At 44.7% G+C, this 26450-nt stretch overlaps 1 protein-coding gene across 20 annotated transcripts in view; it reads right to left on the minus strand.

Moving 5' to 3' along the window:
- Positions 1-26450, minus strand: part of NRXN3 (neurexin 3) — a 1032385-nt gene that overhangs the window by 1003687 nt on the left and 2248 nt on the right. Inside the window, exon 1 of one of the 20 annotated variants that reach the window (XM_075030050.1) lies at positions 16617-16665. The exons of the other annotated variants lie outside the window; for them this stretch is intronic. The gene's annotated coding sequence lies outside the window, so the exon portion shown is untranslated. Of the gene's footprint in view, positions 1-16616; positions 16666-26450 lie in introns of those variants that run through there. 20 annotated transcript variants of the gene reach the window in all.

Consider the following 26450-nt stretch of genomic DNA (forward strand, 5'->3'; position numbering starts at 1 on the left):
TTTAGAAGCCCTTCCATAGGAACAGGCAAGACACAATCTCTGCTTTACCCACATTTCAATTCCTGCAACTATGCTCCATCTTACCAACTGCCCTCTGCATGTGCAGCCAGCACGCTCTTCAACCAGTCAGCCCTGCTGCCCAACTCCAGGAACAAAATACATTGAATCCCTTAAAAAACAAGACTACAGTGATCATTGAGCTTCCTCTAGAAAATACCCTCAGAGAAGCGCAGTCTCTAATGTGGATGAAGTGGGCAAAACAATCAGGATGGGCAAGGGCCAGAGCACACACATGACATTAATTCAGTGTATCTTTTTGCACTCCCAGATGAAATTCAAACCTTCCTTGCTTAGGAGTAACCAAAGAGAGCGCATTTACCCCAAGGGAGAGCTGACTCCTACAGCAGACTTTACATGCACACAAGTCCTCTACGTGGCTGAACAGATGCCAAGTCTGAGAAGAACTCTGGGGATCTTCAGATGAGAGAGAGTATCTAAAACCTGCACAAAACAAATATTTATGGTCTATAAATACACACAGGCACATTCCTCCTCCTCTCTCCACAGAGCAGAGACTCCCACTACAAAGTGTCTTGCAACATGTCAGACATATTGACAAAGCAAGCAGAAGCTTGGGTTTTTTTCTCAGCTCCGAATAGCAAGGCCATGTTCTTTATTCCTACTCCTCTTGATATTTATCCCTCCCTTTCTTCTCCATCTTCTGCCTCGAGCCAGAGGCTTGTCTGCTGTCTCTTCATATTGGAAACATGCAAGCTTGTTTGGTTTAAAAGGTCAATCACAGCTTGTTTGTACTAAGTCTCTGATGCAAAAATCTCCTACTATAACCTAGGAAAAATACTGGAGAACAGGCAGTGCTGGATGGAGGAGTATGAGGTCTGGGTAACATACTAGGGCCACAGACACACAGTTAAGGCACTGTGGCTTACTGAGACAGCACCCATCAACCCATCAACTGAGGGGTTCATGGGTCTATGATCTTGGTCAACAGCAAAAAATCCAATTTAATTCAGCTCATAACAAGAAAGGCTTAAGCCAAATGAGGTTACCTCATATTCATCATAAGCTAATAGCATCCACAAGGATGGTGACCATCAGACCAACTGATGCCTCATACACTGATCTAAAGCAACTGACTGTGCGTCACAAAATTTAATTCCTCAACTTCAGGAAAGGGGCTAAAACAACACCAGTTTGGTTTTACAGAAGGGGAATGGATAAAGCTATTAAGGCTGACACTTCCATGATCACAGGTCATGATACAGGCCAGGACATTTCAAAGATGTCCTGTGATTAGTTTGGGGGCTTTTTTTAATGCCTATAAAAAGCTTTAAAAATACAACACAAAATTTTAAAATGTGTGTCATCAATGGGATGTTCTACTTAGTTTAATGGCAACAACTATCTTTCAAAATAAACTGGACAGAATGTGTGGCGCCACTCCTTAATTCTATCCAATTTGGCAATGCTGAACTGTGTCATAGGTTCTCTATAGGTAACGGTAATTCAGCAATCAAAAGCTGTCCAGAGCTGAAGTAGTGGATCCTACGCCCCACTTGCTTTGCCAATGATTATATTGTGTAGCTACAAACTGTCTGCTATATATTTTAATTTAAAATAGAAAAAGGTTGCAGTTGTTTCCTCTTTCCCTGGCCTGCCAGGGTATCATTGCAGAAGCATGTATTATAGTGTTGATAACTGACGGTACTGCTAAGGCAGCTCCACAAGTATTACTTATTGGCCTGCATCAGATGCTGTGAGGATGAACGTTATCCTCCACCACTGGCGGAGACCCTGAACCCCAGAGCTGGGTACCATCAGGAAATAGCATAAGTGTTCCTTCATGTCACACACCCCACAAACCACCTTATATCCACATTTCTGTGCTTTCTGTGCTGTAGGCCATGGAATTAATTTGCTCTTTCCTCCTCCCCTCAACCGTCAGAATAAAAAGAATTAATTTCCTTTTCCACTCCCAGGCCTGCCCCTCTGCCATCTTCCAAAGCAATTGTTTTCCATGGCATAGCCAGTGACCCTGGCCACTTCGGGACCTTAAGTGAAAACCTAACCAAACCACAAACTCTGTCAACTCAAAGACTAAAAACAGGTTTTGCTTTTAATTGGGTTTAAGAGGGACCAGCTCTTGGTACGTTATTTCCAACAGTTATTGATGGCCTTTCATAACTCATGTAAGGACTCCACTCCGCTCTGCCACTTGAGAGTTACAAGACCATCAATAACCACAGAAAATAACGTACCCCAAGAGAGGCCAGAGCAGAACCTCCTTCTCCAAAATCTTTCTTTACCTATGTAGTCTGCGGTGAACCACAGCACTGAGGCTGAGGCTTCAGCTGACACCCACACACCAGTGAGGAGCAGCACTCCTCTTCCATAAGTCAGCACGTTCACTCTAAAAGAGAAAAAAAAAAATCCCCAAGAAAAATACTACTATTTCATTTTTCTTCTGTGTGAAAAAGTGCAAGTCCCTGTCCTGTATAATCAGAGACAGCCTTGGAGCAAACACCCACATAGCACCCTGCTGCTATTCATTAATCGCTCCAGCAGCTTGCAGTGAAATCTCCAGAGAAATTTTATAGCCTTTCTGTAACTCTACATGTCTGCTCAAAGAGACCCCAAACAGACACACACACACAGGCACCCATCACACACTACCAGATGTTTGAGAGCTTGGTCCCTGTGGAATATCAGAGAGCTGCCACACACACCTGCTCCCACAAGAGACAAGTAGAAAATCAGTGACCTCCACTTACTCATGGCACATGGTAAAATACAACTCTACAAACCATACCTGCCTGCAGAGGGTATCAATATATTTATTGCACAACATATCTTGGGAAATTCCAGTGAGGTATATGACATTCAAGGAGAAATGCTTCAGGAGCTAAATATCAGCCTCTAAGAGCAAAGCAGCCAAGAGGGTGCAAAGAAACAAAGCAGAAATGTTCATTACTCCATCAAGACAACAAGGAAAGGCCAGAAGTCACGGTTACAGCAGATGATAGATCCTCCCTCAATTACTGATGTTCTTCTCAGATGCACACAGTTCTAGTGTAGAGAGTCTATATTTTGTTGGCGGAAGAAGGTGATTAATGTTATCCAAACAATTAGGGGAAATAAAGTAATATTCAGCTCTACTGAAGTCAGAAGCAATTTTCATTGACTTCAGTAATGCTAGAAAATACTTTTTTTTCCTAAATTTTTTTTTTAGATGCTTAAGGCAGGGGATATTTTATAATCAAAGACACCAACAAGCCCTGAAGATGGAATTTTGAGCTGCTCTTTTTTCCTGAAGTTTAACCTGGGCACAGGACAAAGCCTCAAGGTTGCCTACGCCACAGCAGATGCAAACTGCCACAGAAACTCACACTTTTCATCTCCAGTCCAGCATCCTCCTGTTCTGGTTCAGAACAACCCTCTGCGTCCTGTTTCAGGAACTGCGATTGTAGATGAAGACATAAAGCTTGTTTATTAACTTTACAACATCATGTCATGAAATGTCATGTCAGTTTCCACTGCCGTCAATTTATGCTACAGTCCTTCTGGCCTGGATTCCTCTTGCTCCTTCCATTCAGATGCGCACCGCAGGCTGCAGCCTTTTTGAGCTACCCACCTTACCTGTACACATGCACTCTAGAACAATATGAATATTACATGTAGCAGCATTTGCAGCAAAGGATATATTAAGACCTATATTTTTAATGCCACTTTTAGTATGCCTATAAAAAGACTCTATGCAAAAGACTGGATTATGCATTTTTGTGCTGTATGGGAACAGGGTACAAGTGAGAGACATGGCAAGTGGGAATGCTCCCATCCAGGTGCAGCAGCCTTTGGCAACCAGCATCTGTGTAGGATTTGCAGAGAATGCTGTAAAACTTATCTTCCTACAAGCACCACAGCTAGTTGAGCCCATAGGATTTTTACATCTCAGGAGGTTTCCAATGGGATATCATATTAAAAGTGCTGGTGAATGCTATCCCTTGCAGTGAGCGGATTACATGCTGCTCTTGAATTCCTCTGTAACCACTCAAAAATGTGACATCTTTATATCTCATTGTGTGCTCTCCTACAGCTCATATTAGAGGGCCAGAATGAAGAGGAATGCCTGCCAGACACTTTTAACAAAACCTGATTCTTTTAACAGAATTTGATGATCTGAAGCCTTCTCATATTTGTCCTTACTTCTTTCAAACTAAATTAGGGCACAAGGAACAATTACAGCTTCACAAGTGTCTTACCCTCCTCTGCATTACCCCTTGTTACTGTACTTCAGTTCTGGCCTGAAGAGACTTCCCCAGCAGCAAAAGAACATATAACCTCCATGATCCTTGTAACTTTTGGTTTTCTTGAGATAGCAAACGTACAAAACAAGCGTGACTAGGAGAACTTTAAAGCATGGATAGCTGAGACTACTGCAAGGCTTTTTTTTCCATGGCATGACATACCAAGAGTGACATTCCTGTAAGAGACAGGGTTTCCTAGCACTACTTTCACCAAATAACAGAGAAACTTACCTGGGGATTAGGTCATTAAAACAGAGGGCCTGACTCACAATGACAGATGGATCAATAAGCGACCTTTGACAGATTGGAGCCACTGATCAATGATTACTTTTTTATTAAATGATTCTTTTCCTGTGCCAGCAGGGACTCCTTCCCTCACACACAGCATTAACATTAACCTTTGCTGCACAAGGATTAAAGGAGACAACACCACAGAGGACTGTCAGTGAAGGAGTGACCAGTAGGAGAAAAGGCAAAACAGAAGCTCAACCCAAGGAAACACACTCTTCCGCTCTACTTAGAGGGTTGGTTCATGCTGCCCAATTTCACCATCACTACTCCGTCCTCCTCTATTTGTTGTACATAAACACTAGCAGGTCAGTCTGAGAAAGAAGGCAACTCTCAATGTGATTAAAAAGGCTGGGAAATGAGGGATACCCAGTGAAGGCAGATCAGGCAAGGTGACACACAGCATGGCCATAACAACATATATAAATTAGCCACAGCACCACAGTGAAAATCAAGGTCTACAATTCAAAAAGAAGCTGTGCTGACCCACAGCTCCCAGGCCCTTAACTGATGGCAGACACAACTTGAAGCTTTTCTATTTCACTGTCTGGCTCCATCCCAAAACACTTCTGCATCTATCCATGCCAACCTGTTTGACTTCAAACCATTTGCTTCTCCTGAGTGGACATCATCAGTCACACCAATCTGCAAGAGCTGTTTTGTGAGATGGGGAAAAAAAGCCCCTTAGGGAAAAGCACAGCTCGTCAAATGTGCTGTGCCTGGGACTTGGGTTCAGTCTTAACCCAGGTCTCCTGGGGTGACCCTGTACACTAATCAGGTCTGCCCGTTGGCACTGTGCCCACAGCAGAAAGACCAGGTGGAAAAAGTTTTTAAAACCTTGAACAGATGAAGGACTGCAAGCATGACACAGGAACACAAAAAAAACCAGCAGATGGCAGGGAAGAAGCTTCTACTGCTTTTGAGGGTGGCACGCTCTAGCGTGGCTTTTACTATGAAGGCTCTGTTGGCTTCTCCTTATACTTCTTTAGACGATATATCTCACAGGAACTGAAGGGAGGATCATATGTTTTCTTCTCACACAGTCTGACTTCATTAGCCCCAGTAAATGTTGCACCATAGTCCCTAGTGAAGCAAAATGCCTTTGTCTTGGTGCAGTGCCAAGAAAGCAAGTGTCATTTGAGCCTCAGATGAGAAGAACAACATGCTACAGGCAGGGCAACCCTCAGCAAAAGGAAACATTTGGCTAGAGAAACATGGAAACCAGAGAACAATATGACAAGTATCTAGTTCAACTTCACTTCATACGTCTTGCATGTGTATAATTCACCACCACATATTTCAACAGCTGACACCCAAGGAGAGCTCGGACAAATCCAAAGTGTCTCCCCTCTCTCTCAAAGAAACAGGAGACATGCTCAGCTGAAGTCCACCTCATCTAGCCACTACCAATGCAAAAGCAGCTGCACTGCTGGCAAAAAGGCATGCCCTGTTCCTTCTCCTCTGGGACGGTCAGCTGTTAATTCTTTAAGCCACCAGCTCAATGTGTGAACCAATAACTCTGCATGAGCCTTCCCTGTCGGAATACAGTGAACGCCTGCTATCTCCAGAAGAGAGACCGTTATTACCCTCATCGCTTCACGCTGGTTTTTGTTCATGCAGAAGGAAGGGCAATATGGAAGAAATGGATAGGAAGGGGATGAAAACAAACCATGCCCACTAATTCAGAGGAATAAGACAGCAGAGAGCTAATTATTATCAACAAAACAGATCTCAATTGTTAGGGAGAGGTTGGGGAGCCTCACCAACTACTTCACACAGAAAAATCCCACCAGGTACGACAAAGCTCTCAGCTGAAGAAGGTAGTATGCTCTCAAGTCTTCCCATAGCCTTGCTTCAAGAACACGTTTCTTGGTCTTGTAGGCCTCATTTCTTTCAACATACTTACATGCCTACTGGTGTCCTCAAAGTCTCAATCTGTATGTACAGTGTCCCCTTGCATACTCAACTTCCTCTCCTCCCTCATCAGAGAAGATAGGGGAGGAATCACAGGTAGATCTTATATTTTAAATTTACAGAATTGTTGCACAGACTAAGAAATTGCATCATATACACTATTTCCAAGTCATTCCAATTCGATGCTTCCCTATTATCCTCAGCAGAATTGATGGGCCTCACTCCTTTCCCACTCCCATACCAACTCCCAAAAAGCAAGCTTCTACCGCCTCATCTCAGCCAGCAGGCATTACCAGCCAACGTCAGCTCAAGAGACTTTCCACTATTGCAACAAGCAGAGAAAGCTGTGCTCTTCCAAGGGTAAGCACAAGCCTCTCCCTCTCCATCCAGAGAAGCCAGGGAGGGATGAGGATACACAATTACAGATTCTAGCCTCAGGCTGGTCATTTGATGGAAGGTGTGTTTTTCATTCCTAGTTTTAACCAAAGAAAATGTAACTAGGGACTTTGAAAAGCAGCAGCATCCAGAAGAAAAGTGGCAAGGACCAGCATGAATCTTCTTGCCGACTCCACAGTTTCCCCCAGAGAAGGAAATGAACCAAGACCAGATGCAGCCAGCCCCAGGAAAGAGGGGCAAAACTGGCTGCAACAGACATTCCACAAGAGAGCTGCAGAGACCCACAGTGGGAAATGAAGGAGTAACACCATAATAATGCTATCTGGAGTCCATACCTGGGGCTGTGCCCACAATAACCTCCCTCCCTACTCCATACATCCATGCTCTGTCCTTCCAGTTGCAAGCTGCACATCGAGCCCTTCCCAGGAACTTCATCAGACTATAATATCTGAAGAATAGATGAGATGAAAGAAGGAACATTATTCCCTTATCCCATACTAACCTGCACCCTCCTCATTTCTTCACAATGCCTTTCCATGTCCTTCATTTCCTGCAATCCTCTATGTAGCTGAACCATGTGTTTCTCCTCACTATGAATTAGTAGCCTGTCCAATAATTTAAGTGGTCCAGAATGATATGATTCCTCAAACCTTTTCACCATAGACTCAGACTTTGATATTAAATAAAACAGCAACAACAAAAAAACCCACACACACACAAAAACCAAAACCACACCACAAACGTGAGTGGGATCAAGGCAGTTGATAATAACTGAATAAAAAATTGGCATCTTCTTCCCTAGCAGGCTTTAAAATTTAGAAACTTGCACTTGTTTTTTAACAGATCTTACAGTCATTTTAAGCACATTTAAAATTAACAACAAAAACCTACAAAGCTTTCTTGCTATTTGTCTTGGATCTTAAAGTAAGTTGTCATTGGCAAACTATATTCCATTAAAGGATACTACTAATTAAAAAAAAAATCATTATTTTATTAGAATATTTTTTTATTTGCTATTGTTACAAGCAACACCTAAAATTAACAAAACTGAAAGATTAGTAGGGAAAATGCCTTTTACCTAAATGCTTATTCCATTCGACAGCATTTTGTGTCAAGTCAGTTTTACTGTAAGTTTCTCTTGTAAGCAGTCAGATCCCCTGTTAGTTGAGCTGGATTAGACCCATACAAATAAGGAAGGAAAAATATATATGGAAACTCAAATATTGGCAAGTGAGCCCAAGGAAAGCACTTCTTTTTTCAGCTAAGTAAATGAAGCTGCTGGGCACTCCTTAAATAACACACATGCACTGAAAATCCTCTGCCTCAAATAAACACACATTTCCCATCAGGCACAAACACATATTCAACACACAGTGTCAATACTGGCTATGGTCTCTTTTTTGTTATTTCAGTAAAGTATGCGATCTGCTTTTTCACACTCTACCCTAGAAACATGAGACATCTATGATTCATTCTGCAATCTACCTCTCCAATCACACACCTAGGGGGAAGGCATGTTGAATGTTTTGGGGGGTGTTTTTACATAAAAGAATAACAATATTAAAAGCGTTGCATTTCTTTGGGGATTTTGTTCCTCCTCAAAAGAAGTCTCTCATCACTTAATTTTTCCCGTCCACATTTCCCCACACTTCCCCCACGTCCAACCCACTGCCTGGCATTCTCTCCCTTCCCAGAGCTCGTCTTCTTTCCCACCTTGCTCCTTCCAGACACCACCTCCAGTGATGCCTCCTGGCTCTCCCCTCTCCCTTTCTGTGCTAAGTTGGCCAGGCTCTTGTGCAGTTTGTGCAGATGTCAGTGGGGTCAGCACACACACTAAGCTCTGTTAGATGTACATTTCATAAATCAGAAAGCTGCTTTCTGCTCTCTTTGTTCACTCTCTTCAGCTGAAAACTTTTTCTCTAGTCCCTCTCCCTTCCAGCCTCTCCTACTTCCCTACATCCTTTTGCCTCACCGAAAGCTTGGTAATTTTCTTCACATTTTTCTCTTTCTTACTCTTAAAACTTCCCTTTTCTTACCTATTCTCCACCCGCCGCTTTTGCTACCAGACTGTCATCTATGCTGTTAGCCCCAACCACGTCTCCAGTACCTCTACAGTTAAATCATTTATTAGACTCCTTTTATTTTCCCCATTTGCTCCTTTGAGTCCTAGCATTGCTGGTTCCCAATCACACAAACACCATACCCTGCCTCCTCCTCCTCTCAAATAGCACAATCTTTCACTGGGAACTGACTGCTCATACAGGAAACAATTACCAAACCTTTTCACAGGGGTGCATGATGATGTGCCAGTGTTAAGAGGGTGGCCTACTAAGAACTGATTGGAAGAGATAAGTGAAGCCTTGATAATCAAGGCTAACTCCATTTGAAGTTCAGACAAAGGTTTGGGCTGACTTTTCTGGGGCAACTTATCCCTAGAAACAGAAAAGAAAAAAGATTCAGCTGAGACATTTTGGCTATGGACAGAGCTAGGTAAGAACACCAAGAAGTTCCAAGGCAAGAGGAGTCAACTCCAGCAGCCAAATACCGGAGTAGCCATTTACCTCTTCAAACTCTACAGACAGTCAGCAGGCAACTGTGTAAGGCAACTTTCCAGCGACTTAAAGAAGCTAAGAGCAATGAGTCACAGGCGCAGTATTTATGATGCTAACAGTTTCACCTGGAAAATGAGAGAAGAAAAGGAGAGTAGCACCTGCTCAGTAGGCTGACCAATAAAGCATACCAGGGGACAAAGACACACACACACCCCCAAGTAGTGAGTCAGGATGGAGCTTTTCAAAGTCTGATGCATGACAGACTACAGCAAAGTTGCTTGCAGTGCCCTGTTGCTCCCGCACATCATAGGAAGGTTGCCTATAGCATGACCCCCAAACTTATGGCAGGTTACACTGTGACATGACATGCTACCCTGCCAGATGCAAAGGGCTGTGTGTGGGTGGCAGAGGAGAAGGCAGGCAGAGAAGTGAATGAACATACAGGCAGCTGTGATTGAAACTCTGAAAGTCTAAGGTCTCTGCAAATGCCCAAGTTAAAAGCAGAGGCAGTCTCCCAGATCGATTATGCATGCACGCCACTGAAAACACAGGCTGCTAAAGTGCCAGAGCCCTGCTGGATAATTTATAGGCTGGTGTTAGTATTCACAGAGCGGTGGGCAGAGTTCAAAGGAACGAGGTGGAGAATAAAAGTTTGAGCCTTATGAAAACACTGTCACAGCCAGCATGAGCCTCAGCTCCACAAAGGGCTTCACTTGTGCTGTGTACAGGCAGAAGCCAGCAGATATTATCACAGCAGGAGCCAGCAAGTGCCATCTTGGCACATGGGCAGAGAGTTCAGGGAGGGTGCTCAACCAGAGTGTGCAAACATGCGAACTTTGCAAGTGTTTGAGCACATGCCTGCTTGGCTTTTGGGAATGTATGGGAGAGCTGTGTGCCAAACAGCCCGTGACCCATCTTCTCCCACAACCCTTCCTCACAATCCTCTTGATTCTCCTAGGCCTGCCATACACCAAATTTCCTGGGCTACTTCTGCCATAGAAATAAACACCAAGCAGGGAATAACTGAAGACCTTCACATACCATTTTCACTCATGGTCTCACCAGGATTTGAAGCCAGGACTTCAGGGACAAAATTAATCATACTAAGCCACCCAAAATGCAAGCTTTATTTAGGTGAGCTTGCATTTTCCAGCTTTATCCCTGCCTGAGCCCCTTAGCCATCTAGTTATCAGAAGAGAAAGATGGGAAGACAGTGAGGTCATCAATTTACTAAGCCCTATGTCTGCTCACGTTTGAGATCAGACACAACACCAACGGCATTAGAATAAGTACTGTGTGGTTAACTTCGCAGAGATGTAAAGCAAAGGCTGTCTCGCCTGTCTTGCCTTCCCTCTCTGCAAGCCTACAATAAAACCAGATCTTACAGACATACAGGTGCACACCATATTCTGCCACTATTCACCATAACCACCTAGCACAGGAAAGGGAGTACAAGGGAAAGCCTAGTATACAGACAAGATGAACTAAGAGGTTTAACCGGTATTTTACTATTGCATGTATGCCCAGATACCACCTGTGAACTCCTTGTCATCGCAACTTTCCACAGCACTCAGAATACCCCTCTCCAATCGTATTCATTCCAGAAGAGACTTGTCTGAATGTACAAGGAATTTTCTGATCTAGAAACTTTTCTAAATTAAGCTCTCTGCCCCTTGCAACGCATACCTGAACTGGGAAGGCACACAGGAATTTGGTATCATACAGTTTGCTGCTAGTATACCAACAAGTACTCATCTCACTCACTTCTTCCTGCAGGTTACAGTCTTCCGGGACATTCTGTCTGGGTGCAGTACTTGAAGCTCAATCAATTATAGAAAGATATCTTTATTAGAGGCCACAGAGGGGCACACTTTAGAGACACAAATCACTTAGAATGAAAACCTTTTGTTCTACATTTGGACAGCACCACACACAACAAGATTCTTGTGTATGACTGGGGAATACAGTAATATAATTAAATAGATTAATAGTCACTAAAACTAGTCTCCTCTCCATATAATTACAACACAAAGTTGGATTTTTCTCCGTAGAGTCTGGAGGACTAGAGTATTGATAGATGCCCATTCTTTTAATCACAGGAGGGTTGTGGGGGAAGGGGTTGAAACAAGGACCCTGTGTCTTTACTCTTTTAAGCAATGGCACAGAATCTCCACGAAGGGCTCACAACACTGTTACATGGAACATGTAACTTGATTAGTTCAGTTTCTAAATATGTGGCAGTCATCAGGGTCTTTGCAATTAATCTATAGTTAGTCCACAGTATCGTTTCAGGTGGATTTTCAACAGCAATGTTATTAAAAGTCTGAGGATAAAGCTACATGGTGCACAGCAGAGAATTTTGAAGGTTGGCAGCATCTGCTGATAAGTTTGACAACCATTAACTGAGAGAACAGTTTGGGACAGAATCTCAAACCAATCCTAAGATGAGGTGTGTACTAAATGTGATTAAATAAATCGGTCTGTTGTCTATGATCTTCAACAAAAAGAATTTAAACTCCTTCTATTGAATTTGAGACCTGTTTTAGAGATAAGAAATAGAGATAGCAATTTGCTTTTGCCATGAAATAACTCAATGGCAGAATGAAAAAAAAAAAGTTTGTGACTCCTGCCCTTTCCATTTGATTATTTACCTCTGAGAGTATAAAGAAGGGAGGTGTCAGGAAAAAAAAAGGAAAAAAAGACAAAAAAAAATCAAATAAAGCGCATGAAAACATCTGGACAGAGTCCGGCAAAAAGAGGCTATAAAGCAGACAGAAAAGACTTACATGGAAATAGAGTGAAGAGGTATAATGTGTTTAACATGGAGAGAGACAAAAATTACAGAGAACAACAACCAAATCTGAAATTACATATAAATCAGTTTACAAACAGAACCATTTTCCCAGCACAATTATGGTGACAGAATAATCACTGGAGAGCTTTAAGAAATCATTCACTGAGTACTTACATGGGATAATCTAGCAAAAGGGCCCAGGAGACCTGGTTGATCTTAAAGAACAAATTCCTCAAAGCAGAAGAACACTCCAGTTCAATGTGTGGGAAGCCAAACGGGTGTGGAAAGATGCAGGTGGCTCAACAGGAAACTCCTGACAGAGCTCAAACACAAAAGGAAGCAAATGGAAGGTGAAAGCGAGGGTGTGCTCCCCAGGAGGAATACTGAAACTCTGCTTTGGCATGTCAGGATGAAAATTAGAAAGGCTTGAAATTGCATGAAAATCCACAAAATGTGAAAAGAAGCAAGAAGGACTTCTAAATGCACACTGGTAGTAAGAGGATGACTAAGGAAACTATGGGCCCAAAGCTGAATGGGACAGGGGACTAGTGGTAAAAGGAAAACCCTTAGGTCCTCAATGTCTTTTTTGCCTTGGTCTTCACTGGCAAGGACTCTTCTCAGCCTTCCTGTTCCATGTGCCCAGTGGAAGAATCCAGGGGACTGAAAAACTACCCACAGCAGAAGACAACTGAGTTAGGGACTATTTAAGCAAACTGGGCATACTCAAAATCCTGGGACCAGACAAGATGCCCTAACACCACTGAGGGATGCAACAATGGCTGATGACACTGCAAGGTCACTCTCGGTCACGGTGATTGGAGGAGGCTCCTGATGACTGGAAACAGGTAAATGTCACACCTGCCTTCAGAAAGGGCAAGAAGGAAGATTCAGGGAATTATAGACCGGTCAGCCTAACATCTCTCCCAAGGAAGGTTATGCAGCAAATACTCCTGGACCCCATTTCCAGGCACACAAATGACCAGAAGGTGATTGGGAACAGCCAGCATGGATTTACCAAGGGACAAAAGTCAGCCAGATCACCTTCTGTGGTGAGATGACAGGCCCAACGAAAAAAAGGAGACCAAAGATTTTGAAAGAGTCTCCAATACTATAATAATACTCCAATACTAAATATACTAACAATGGTATATAGCTTCATCAGTGGAAGTTCAGACTGGACATTAGGAAAAGATTCTCCACCGAGAGGGTAGTCCATCACCGGAACAGCTCCCCAGGGAAGTGGTCAGGGCGTCAAGCTTGTCAGAGTTCAAGGAGCATCTGGATGACACTCTTAGTCATATGGTTTAATTTTAGGTAATCCTGTGAGGAGCAGGGAGTTGGACTTGATGATCCATACGGGACCCTTCCAACTGAAGATATTCTACGATTTGATGATTTATAGACAGCTAGAACCAGACAGGTGTACTGCAAAGCACATGGAAAACTGACTGGACCACTGCACTCAAAGGCTAGTCGTCAGTGGTACAACAACCTAATGGCAGCCAGTTACTAACAATGTTCCTCAGCGGTTTTTTGCTGGACTTGCTGCATTTTGTCATCGTCTTTCTTGCACTGGTCAGCCCAGAACTGGGCACAGTAGGCAGACTTGATCCCACAAGTGCTGAGCATGGGGAAATAGTCCCATCCCTTGACCTGCTGTCTATGCTTTTGCCAACACAGTTCAGTATATGATTAGCTTTCACCAATGCAAGAACCATCCTGATGGTTAGGGGCTAGAGCATGATATGCAAAGAAGCTGGGAGAGCTGGGTATGTTCAGCTCAGAAGAGATGAATATTTGGTCCTCGTTCTCCATACTCTTCAGCTTCGAACCAAAAAACTCTACAAGCAGCTATGAAATCGCACCATCCATAAAGGACAAACTGAAGCATGGAGACATGAGCCAAAAAACACAGTACTCTTAATTACTTGTTTCCAAAAGTACACAGAATTCTGTAGTAGAGCCAGGAATAAACCCCAAAACACCCAAATCCCTTTTCCATAAAAACTTGCCCCAGAAATGTGTTCTAGCACTAATAGTCCCATAATTCTGCAGTTTGCCTGTGTTGGAGGATTCCTGGCAACCGCTTCACCCAGAATACCTTAAATAAGACTTGACTGGACAGTTCAAGCTTTAAGTTTTAGACCATTTTAACTACTCGCATTATACACATGATGTACAACATGTAGCTGCATCTAATGTCCCACAATCACTTCTGGGCTGCTGAACAATAAATGACATGGCAGGACAAAGTGGGAGATGGGTGTTGGCAACATAAGGTTTAATAGGAGACACATTTATAACATGCCTGATGTGTGATACTGTGTCATGATAACAAACCACACAGTAAAAGAGAGAGGACATCACAGCACCACAAAAAGTTAGTTGATGTAATTCAAATTCAGAAAGAAGGACACCCTAAAATTACTTGATGTCCACCCTGCATTTTGTGGCCCTCTCCACGTAACACCCAAAACAAGACACACGTGTGAATGCAGCCACTAGCATAGGCAGAGCCCCTAAGGCAAAGCATGCCCAAGTTACCCAGCAGCGTGGTACAGCTACACGTCTGGAATGACTGCTCGCTGTGCAGCTGAATCAGAGCCCTCCAACACTTTCAGGCATTCTTGCACTTACCAATATACAGCACCAAGGACATAACCTATATGCACAGAATTGTTGCCTACAAATGGCATTTACATAGCTTTTGTCTTACCTTGGTAAGACACCACTTCGACTAACAAACCTCTTGCAATGTGCCACTTTGGATATTCATCCTGCTGAGATCAGTCAGTCTTTTCCCAGCATCCTTTTAAACACACAGCATCAAAATCCTGTTCTTACTGTCTCATTCTTTTTGTGTAATAAAAAACTACAGCTTCCCTTAAAAACTGCAGTGGACACTTCATTGCTGGACCAGTGTGTCTCCCTACCTACATCAGATGAATGAGGGGAAGTTTGGGGACAGAAAAACCTCAAGTGAGAATTAAGCTGTTTAAATAAAGCAGATGGAAGATGCACAGACAAAAACACCAAAGCAAAGGCCGCAGCTTGAATTATTGTTGTAATCCTTTGCCACATGCCTACAGAAAGCCTGACAACAGCTAAGCTGTCAACATGCTATCATACCACCCATCCTGCTGACCAATCTTTGTTTTTCTGTACTCCCCCAGTTATCTGTGTCCATCTGTTGTCTCCTGTCTCATCCTTAGCTTGCTAGCTGTTTGGGGCAGGGAACATTTTATGCTCTGCATTTGAACCAGGATTGTGTAGGTGCTACCACAATAGGCAGGGATAATAATAACAACAATAATTAGGTTATATCTTACTATCTCCTTGGGTTCGAATGTTTCCCTCCTGACTTCACAGCAGTGTTCATAAACAATTTTTACTTGGTGCAATATGGGGCCTCATAAACAAATAATTACACCCTAACATACCTTCGACCATTTCACCAGTCATCCCTTGAGGCCTGAATCTGCTGAGCTCTCCATATGCTCCAAATGGTGAGTGTGTGTGAACTCAGCTCCAGAAGAAGATACCAGCCTTGCAGTGCAGCAGGACTAACACCCTGCATATAACCCTTAGATTTTCCTTGGACAGAACAAGCTTCCTACACACAAACTGTTGCCTCCTACTTTTGTGTGTCAACCCTGACTCACTTGTAGTACCAAGAAGTAGAAGATATCATCTTCATCCTCCACTCGCTCTGAAAAATGGCAAGAGCCTGAAGTTACAAGTCTATGTAAGAAGGTGGAAAACGGTTACATTATAAACTGTGCACACACATAGTGGCCAAGCCCAACATTGATCAAGTTCAACAAGTATATGTTCCTGGATGTTCTGCTAAATGAAAAGGAAGAAACTTCCTTCTTTGAGGTTTGTTAGGGGAACCAGCTCTCTGCACTGGAGATGCTCAGAAATTCACTCCTAGGCCTGACTGGCTCCAGACAGGCTGTTCATGTAAATCTAAGATTCAGGAAAAGATAGAAGTAACACACCACATAGTATGTCATGGATTACTTTCTAGTAGCCAATGAAAACTTTTGCTGAACACTCAGGAAGAAGAGCCCCATTCCTCGAGTAACATCCTCCTCTCTGGAAGTACCATGAGCCCCTTTCACAAGTACTGAAGTATATGTCTTTACTGAGTCAGGTGTTAGGTTCCCTCTTCTCAAATCCACTGGGTGGTAACGTGCCCCCTTGCAATGCCTAATACACACTACTCTGCTTTAGGTAACTGGAAGAAAAGGTGTTGCAGTGAGGAAAATCCTTTGCCCTCATCCACTACATTTGTTGGAAGAGCACAGAAAAAATGTTCTTGTAGTAACTGTGACACGCCATACAAACCTGCAGTGGTTTTTAACAGGTGAAAGCAGAAGTGTAAGTCTTCTTTTCCAACTCCAAATCATTTCTCCAAATCTTCCCACTGTCAGTTAATCAGTAACCAGGATAAGAGTCTTGAATAACTTCCATTTCCTAGTTACAAGGATGTAAAAAGCTGGACCAGCCTTCTGCTTCTTTGTTATCTGCAGAAATAGAAAGGCTTACAGTGCTGGATGCTAATGCAACACTGCCGAATGCACAAGCTCCCTCAGGCCTTTTTGGGACATGCACTGTAAAACTGGATCATGCCAGGGGCATGGAAGGTGCTGCAGGGGCATTTGCAGAGGGTGTGTTTCACCCTGGCCCTGCCTCCCCACACTCCCACCATAACAGCCAGTAAGGGGAGAAGCCTGCCTTTCAGTGAGTGCAAGAGATGTTGGGACCAGACATCAGGAGTTGAGGCAGCCCATTCCCCTTCTGACCCAGTCAAAACTATAATAAAACAACCTAGATAAAATTTGGTGTCTCTGTCTCATCTGCTCTTAAAACTTCCTGTGATGAGGGCACTACAACCTCCCTCAGGAAGCTGTTTTCATGCTTAACTATCCAAATACTTATAAAGCTTTTCCTAGCACCTATCTCCACATCTTCCTTGCTACAAATTAAGCTGATTAGTTCTTGTCCTATCCCCAGTGGACACAGAGAACAATTAATCACTGTCGTCTTAAAACAAGCTTTTAAATATTGGAAGACTTCTCACGTCCCTCATCAATCTTCTCTCTAGACTAAACCAACCTGGTTCTTGGAGCCTCTCCTCACAGGTGGTGCTCGCCACTCTGGCTGTCCTCTCCTCATCTCCTTCCACCATTTCTGGTTTTGCTGCTCACGCTGGAAGCAGTGCTCTGCTGTGGCTTCAGCAGCGGCTGCTAGAGTAGAAAAACTACTGCCTGTGTGCTACACGTGACATTCCTGTTAAATATACCCTAAAATGAGATTTGCTTTTTTGCAACGTCACCACACTGTTGACTCACATTTAGTCTCTGACTCACTGTAGTGCCTCCCAGATCCTTTTCTGCAGTTCTGTTGCCTGGCTTGTTATCCCCCATTTTACATGTAGACATTTGATTTCACCTTCCCAAGTACAGTACTTTTCATTTGTCTTTATTAAATTTCTTCTTATCAAATTCACACCATTTTCCAGTTTAATAGGTATATGACCTATGTTGTGCCAAGAAAGCAGATCAACTTCCTGCCTCATGTTACACGTCAGCAGCAAAGACAGCATGGAAGGAAGAACTGCTGTGTTCAGGCAAACTTCTTAAAAAGAGTTACTGTCTTATCAAAAGCCTATCAATTTGTTACTCCCTTTTCACTCTGCATTTCTATCTGATACACTGTGATCTTAGTAAGAAAACAGTAGCTCACTCTAGCCTCATAAAACACATTCACTCAATGAAATTACAATCCACTGCCAAAAAAGTACTGCAACATCCCAGGCACTACATCACTCTATGACCCAAGCTAGTACCAAAAAGAGCTGCTAGCAACTCATTAACTAGGTCATATCAACCAACAAGGAAAACAAGGGACACATTTAAAAAACTAATTATATTGAGCTAAATCCTTAAGACTTGGCTTAACAAAACTATGTCTTTTGGCCCACTGTTGTTAGACACACCCTCAATAAGTATTTGAGTAATTACTTATATGAAATCACATCAAAGATCAATTTGTTTCCTTGTATTTTCCCCATAAAGCGCTTAACTTTTGATTCCCAGATATGTAGCAGGTATTTTAAATGCATACACCTGAAATTATGTTGTATCATACCCTCTTTCAAAGTGCTGCATACGCTGACCAGACAAGCCAGCTGATTCCAGGACTTCAATGCAATATCAGGCAAACAGAGTCCCATGAGAAGGTTGGCCTTAGTCCCATCACAGGATTCCTGCATTCCCTATCTCTGTCCCCCAAAAAAGTCAAAACAGTCAATAATTTAAAATTTCTTTTCTTCATGGTTTACAAAAAGATTGCAGTGTGTAACTAGCCATAGTAACAGAACAATTAAAGAAACTGGAATCTCTCCCACAAATTAAGAAAGATGTCAAGGTACTTGAATGCATCCAGAGGAGGGCAACAAAGCTGGTGAAAGGGCTGGAAGGCAGGTCCTGTGGAGAGCAGCTGAGGACTCTGGGTTTGTCTAGTTTGGAGAAAAGGAGGCTGAGAGGCAACCTCATTGCTCTCTACAACTTCCTGAGGAGGGGAGGTGGAGAGGGAGTTGCTGATCTCTTCTCCCTGCTATTCAGTGACAGGATGTGTAGAAATGGTTCAAAGATGGATCAGGAGGTTCAAACCAGACACTAGGAAACAATCCTTTACAGAGAGGGTGACCAAACACTGGAACAGGCTTCCCAAAGTGGTGGTCGATGCCCCATGCCTGTCAGAGGCATTTGCACAGTGCCCTTAATATCCTTTAACTTTTGTTCTGCCATGAAGTGGTCAGGCAGTTGGACTAGATTATCATTGTAGGTGCCTTCCAACTGGAACTATTCCATTCTGTTCTCAGATACATGCAGCTTTCCTTTCACAGAACTCATAATTTATCCTTCCCCTCTACTCAGCACTGGTGAGGTCAAACCTGGAGTACTGCGTGCAGTTCTGGGCCTCCCAGTACAAGAGATGGACATCATGGGGAGAGTCCAACAAAGGGCCACAAAGAGGATTAAGAGCATGTCTCATATGATGAAAGGCTGGGAGAGCTGGGACTGTTCAGCCTGGAGAAGAAAAAAGTCTCATGGGGGATCTTATCAATGTATATAAACACCTGAAGGGAGGGTGTAAAGGTGACAGAGCCAGGCTCTTTTCAGTGGCACCCAGTGACAGGACCAGAGGCAACAAGCACAAACTGAAACACAGGAGGTCTTGTTTGAACATCAGGAAACACTCTTCTATTGTGAGGGTGACCAAGCCCTGGCACAGGTTGCCCACAGAAGTTGTGGAGTCTCCCTCCTTGAAGATATTCAAAAGCTGTCTGGACGTGGTCACCTTTTCCAGGTGGCCCTGCTTGAGCAGGGAGTTGGATCAGATGACCTCCAGAGGTCCCTTCCAACCTCAACCATTCTGTGATTCTGTGGGTTTCACCAGCCATCAACAGATCAAAAATCTTCCTGGAAAATAGTTGCTCCATGGCTTAATCCATTCCTCTCCAAATGCATCCTGTTGCTACAGCAGATCCTTCTGTAGTCTGATATTGCAGATGGTGCAGAAAGGAATTTAGCAGGCAAGATGGGTTCCTTCTCAGGACAATGCTGCCATTTCGCTTATTGCCATGAACTGACTGAGATCTTTGCAAGATCACTTTCAGACTTACGCAATGCTCAGAAAGGTCAGACAGGTTATTCCCTCCTCCCCATTATTTCCCAGAACTAGTGAAGACAGAAAGCACAGTGGTCAAAATAATTCAAATCAAACTGTTTAATGCCGTAAGAATATATTGCTCACATCAGCAGAGAGGTTTACTCCAGATAAGATCTCAGACTAAAAGCAAGGACTCTTATCTTCCCTATGCGTCCCTAACACCTGGAAGCACAAAAGGAGGGCAGCATAGCCTCCCACTGGCTCTTCCAGTCTAATGAACAGCAGAGAGTTCAACCGAGCCAGGGAGGGAGATATCACAATCTTGTCTCACCTTCCAGTGCTCTGAGGACCAGAAGAGAAAATGTTAAATGTGCACATCACAGTCATGCCCATGTTCAGTGACTGACTTATCCACATGCAGTAAATGAAGGTCAGTTGAGCTACTAGATATCTGCAAGTAATGAGAGCAACTACGCCATTACGACTGGTGCCTTAACTTGCACCACAGCTTAATTAATTTATAGATACCACAGTAACTACAAGAGTAGAAAATCAGGAGAGTGCCAAACTGAACAGAAAACCTCTTGAACACTAACATACCTTGAAAAAATCTCTTTTCCATTTTGCTTTTTAATAAAAACGAAGTATTTCATTACTTATATTTTATAAGAAAATACAGTTGGCCACCCGGTAATTCCTCAGCATGCATCAGCTGAAAACTATGCAGTTACAGAAGGAACAAGATTCCCCCTTAAAATGAGTGAAAGACTCTAAGCTTAAGGTGAATAGGTTTTTCTCCAGCCCTTTCCTTGCTTCCCTCCATGACTGGTCATGAAGACAGCTGACAGAAGGTCCTTCCACACATTCCTCACCAGATCCCATTCCTCCACACTCCATTTAGTTTCTGCAGTCCAAGCAGATTCCTTTCTCCCCTGAAATCAATGTTTAATTAACACATTATTGGAAAAAAAAAAAATGGACTGCAACAGCAGACTGAAATGAAGCCAGCACCTCCCTGCTCTGCAGATGCAGCCAGTCCCATCAGACAGTTACCCCACTGGAGAGTTCTTCCTCTCCTCATCCCCCTTCAGCTGCCAGCAAACATCATCCTCTTGCCCAGTTATCTTCTTTTCCATCCCCATGGGACTCTTCCCCTCCTTAGAAGTGGTTCACAACAGCAGGAAAGACATCGAGTAGAGGGAGAATGGGAGCAAGTGCTCTCTGGGTAGCCTCACAGTGTGACCAATGCCTCGCCTTTAACCCTGCCATCCCCATGGGAGCAGCACGCTGATTCCCCTGATGACACCCCCCATCAACACAGCAGTAAGATTAGCAGTGCAGCGGAAACAGGACAGTATGCTTTGCCATGAGCAGAGGATGCTCCCAGGGTCAAACTCACAAACAGATTCTGGGACTACGCACAGCTATACGTACCCAAAGGCAGTGGAGAAGCTACCGGCAGCTTCAAAAGGTTTACATCATACCTCCCCCCATCCTCATCAATTATTATTCTATCCCATTCCTTGGCTCTCATCCGGCTGCTGGGAGGTACTTGGATGCAGGGGATGCTGCAGCACCGTCAAGGGCATTATGAGGCAGGCCTAGGCCTTGGGCGCCCTCCCTGCTAAACACACAGGCACACTCACTACACAGTTGGTGCAGCAGGCAAGAGACAACGGAGTCCATGAACTCCTGGGCTGGGCTGCCCTAGTTATGAAGAGAGACATCAGGATCTTTGAAAGAGTCTACTATCCCAGCACTGTCATTCCCAGGATCCAATGCTACTAGTGTTAATTAGTTGCCGTGATGTGATGGATGACAAGCGGCAGGGCCAGGAATGACACAAGCAGACTGTGTTCAAAATAAGTCGTCCCTCACCATCAAGGGCAGAGGAAAGGAATTTGGAAAGGACAGGAGCTGAACACACTGCTGAGAGATGACAGGTATGCTGACAGAGCCCCCCTCATCCCTGACATCCCCTTCCCAACACCCTGGCTGACTCCTGCTGCCAGCAGACAAGAAACAGGCAGGGGAGCATGCCTGGGAGAGAATTCAGGAACATGGCTGTGAGAGACAAGGGGAAAGCTCTAAGAGACATGAGGAAGCAAGGCAGATGAAGGGCTCGTCCACTCTGTAGCAAGGGGACACATTTCAGACAGAGCTGAACTTCTGATGGCTGTGGACGAACCTCCATCACCCTCTGCAAAGCCACACGGTGATGCCTGCAGCAGCCCTGAGTCCCAAGAGGCTGCAGGCTTTAGCCCAGACAGAGGACTGCCAAGCTGGCTGCGTGGTATACAGATCCCAAAAGCTGTAAACAGTGCTCAGAGAGAACCTTTTTCTGTGAATGGCAACAAAAGAAACTGCATCCCCACCTTCCCTTAAGGAATAACACAGGATCTTCCAACACCACTGGCGTATTTCCACTAGGAGTCTTATTGCTCAATTTTTCAAATGCACCAGTACAGGGACACTGCACTTCATCCCTACCAGACCTCAGTAAAACAATATTTGGGCTAGCCCAACCTAAAGTCATGATTTTTCCATGCCCCCCCCAAAAAAGGTACAAATGCAGAGCACTAAAAATGCTATCCACTGCCATCCACTCTACAACGAGAAAGGCAGAACAAACTTCTCCCATGCTGCCTTTCTATAAATATGTCTTGGTCTGGCTGTTTGGATTGGTGGTGAGAGGTCAAAACATCATCTTTGATTCTCAGAGTCCTTTACACACATGAATCGCTTTTGTCTATGCCCATGTGAGGAGAAACCAAAGAAAAGAAAAAGCAAATGACCTGACCCAAGATTATGTAGTGTGCTGGTTTCAAGAAGCTACGAACCCCTCTAGCATCTTGGTTTCTGAAATGCAAAATATCTTCCTCACTACTTGCTGTATGAATTAAGAGCCAACTCTGCTAGATTGACAGACTCTGCTATTAACTAGAAGAGGGGGATGAGGGGGAGAAGACAGCTGATAAAAATTTCCAAAGCTAAACCAAAATTTGGGTAATTTCTAGCTCCAGTTGCATTGGCAATAGTCCCAAAATAAAGCCTGTCTCCTCTTCATGCTGGTGAGGGCAAGGGCAGATAAAGTTAGATGCATTTTGGTTTTAAATTAAACACCATGTCTCTTGAATCATTGTAAGAGGCCATTTCTTATCCTGGCTTTTCGTCATCACAAAGCGTCTGGCTTCTTCAGTTTGTTCTTGGCCAGATCACTGTGTGTCCTTATCCTTGATACAGCATATCACAGCTCAGCCGGTATCCAGACATCCACCTGCACATGCCCAGAGCACAGAGCTGAGGAGAGGGCAAAGGAAAACAGATCAAGGGGGAAAAATACACTCCACTTCTCAAGACAGTTAAACTCAAGAGCCCTGGAGGATGTTGCAGAAAACAAAAGCAAGTAGTTCAGTAGATCTACCAAAATACCACTGCTGCTTCAACAAGAAAGGGACTAAATTCTCCCCTCCCAGGAATATGCCAGACAAGACCCAGAAGGTCTTCTACAGTTTGAAGGTGTCCTCTAGGTTAAGGGTTTAAATTCAGTCCTAACACAAAAAAGAGTAAGAGTTGCCTGCACCTGATGGCTTGGTGGTTTCAAGCAAGCACCCCTTGCTTGAAAAGGGAGGAAAGTAAGGGAGGGAGGAGGCATACTTATTTCCTTTTTGCACAGGGACTTGCATGGGACAGGTCTTAAAATCCACCATCATTGCTACCACAAATTATCCCGGCACCACCTCCCACCCTCTGAATGCTTTGCAGGAACTGAGTTCCACTCTCCCTTCAAGGATGCAAATCATGCGGGGTCAGGAGTAAATTCCAGCGCTATGTGAAATTCACTCTGCTCCATTGGCTGTGCAAGCTCAAGGAAGCACAAAGCACCACAGTCAGGGACTGCTGAGCTACAAAACTCACATTGCAATCATTGAAGTTTACCTACAATAATGTTTTTTTCCAACCCTTCCTATTCCTGCTAACAAATAATTCATAAACGGAGGCTCACTGTGCCACGAGAACACACTAGTACCTTAATCACTGGGGAAACGGAAGAACCATAAGACCAGGGCCCACCTTCCCCCTGCAGGGTACCAGGGAGGGAGTCTCCAGGGGGGAGCAGGCATGTGGGCCCTGCAGCACCCTCTGCCTGTTGCTCAGCTGGCCACTGCTTCATCTTCAACAGCAGCCATGGCTGGCCTACAAGCACAGGAGCTGCAGCACAACATCCGACATCCGTATCTGAAGTGACTGGGGTAAAGGGGAGGGCAGGGAGAGATCAAAAAGCTGGTGAATCTGGGCAGCTGAGGCAAGATTTGCTCTGGTGAGCACAAAGCAGGGGAGTGGGGGAAACTGGTATCTTTCCAGGCATCACCCACACTAAAAGTGTGGGGCTCCAGACATGTCCCTGCTCCATCTTCCTGTCTGTAGTCTACCATTGCACCTCAAGGTCAGAGAAAAAGGAGAAAAGCAAAAGGCAAACAACAATAGCCCTGGACAGATCTATTTATTCAGCTTTTGCTATTGCTCCATGAAGTGGAAAGATCCAGAAACGCGGAGACCTTGGAGCAGGCACAACTACATGCAGGAGATGAGAAGCAGTGGCTGGTGGAACTGCAAGAGCACCTTTCTCCCCCAGCTCCCCTCCACTTGGGTGTGAGCAGCCTGTGACCAAGCAGTGAGGTCCTTAGCACCCAGAGAAGGAGGGTGCTGAGCAGGTCTGCAAGCCTTGGAGAGGGTCCTGGCCTGCCTGAAACCCAGGAAAAGCCTCCCTCTCGCTGCCTCGGCTCCCCCACCCCTGCACATCAGCTACCTGCAGCCACCTGCTGAGGCTTGCCTGGCCCTTCCCTATGTTCTAGGTGGGGGAAAGAAGGGAGGGATGGAGGGAGAGAGGAAGAGACTTTCCTCTTCCTTTGCTCCCCATCCCCCCAGGCCTTTTCCCTGCTCTACTCAGACCCAAAAAGCCATGGATCTGCTGCACATCCTACAACAGAAACACAAGGAGCTTTCCCGCCCCCTCTCGATTCACCACCCTCCAGCCTCCGGCAGGGACTGCATGGAAATGGCGATATTCCTGTATCGTCTGGATCAACGGCACGGATAAGCTCAAAGAGGGCAAGGGAGGATGGCACAGGAGGACGAGGCGGGAAGGCTTTGTTTGGTCCTGGCTCCAGTGCAGCCCACCCCCTCTCTCCATTGCAATGCCCTCCAGCTCGGACATGCAAAGAGGCATCAGGAAGGGAGGGGGCCGGGGGTGCTTATGAATTTTGTTTCCCCCATCAAGGGGACAGCTCACTCCCCTGAGCATGCCTGACTCCGCCGGAGCTCCCTGGAGTAACCTTTATTCCAGTGTGTCGCAAGCATGTATTTCACGGATGGTTACACTGAATCATTATCACCAGACGTTCATTTGACCAAAATAATGTTATTAGCATCGTCAGGTCCATTTCCACCCCGCAATTCCTCCCTCCCCAGTACACATACGCTCCCTCTAACCCCCAGGCCCCTGCCATCCACACAGGGCACACCCCTCCCCAATACAAAATCTCGTGATGTGTGACACAATGTCCAGGAAAAGAGAGCGGCAAGAGGGGCTGGCGAAATGTATGGACGTGCCTTTGGCATTTACTGCGTTCCCTACCCTCTGCCAATGTTTATCAGACACACACAAAAGACGCACATGCAAAAATCAGAATTAAATCACGGCCTGTCCTAGGTACACGACTACGGGTGTATGAGTGTGTGCATGTGTGCCTAAGCCGCGGTCAGAGTCCTATCGGGAACCCGAATCTGTGTGGCATGAAGCAAAGGTCATCATGCCACTGTTGTGATGCACTAAAAAAAAGCCGCAGAGCCATCAGGATGTAACACAGAATTTTCTCGTCAAGGGACGAGAAACCTTCGGGGGGGGTGGGGGCTGGGAGGAGGAAAGCGGGTGTGCGGATGGGGGGGATGGGGGGAAATGGCAGAAAATGGGGAGGAAAACGAAGAATACAAAGCTCCACTTCGCTAATCCAAGATAGACAATCCATCCCTTCCCCCCTCTCTATGCCCTCCCTCCCCCCGAAATGTTGGTGCAGATGGATTTCTGTATCTTGGTTTTGCAGCAGTGGGTCTAATGACTCCCATACCAAACCCCCTCGCTATTTTAACCCCTCCCACTATTTTTTTTTTTTAGACCAGGCTGAAGAATAATGTGTTTTTAGAGATAATGGGGTTTATAAAAAGAAAAGAAAAAGGGACGCAGCGCAGACATTATGCGAATAAGCTGCTCCCCGCATCACCCCCATCTTCCCCCAATCCCGATTTCACCCCCTCCCATCATTCTCCAGCCTTTCCCCATTAGCTCCCCCAAGGAAAGGAAAAAACCCACAACACGATCTGGGTAGCCGATCTCAAAATCCCAAGCACTAATCCGCTTGAATTTGTTCTTCCCCTTATATAAGCAGCAGCACGTCAACATGTTCAGTGGAAACGCAGCGTAAAATGAGGCCAGGCTACAGC

This window comes from Buteo buteo, chromosome 6 (assembly GCF_964188355.1).
Source record: "Buteo buteo chromosome 6, bButBut1.hap1.1, whole genome shotgun sequence".
NCBI lineage: Eukaryota > Metazoa > Chordata > Aves > Accipitriformes > Accipitridae > Buteo > Buteo buteo.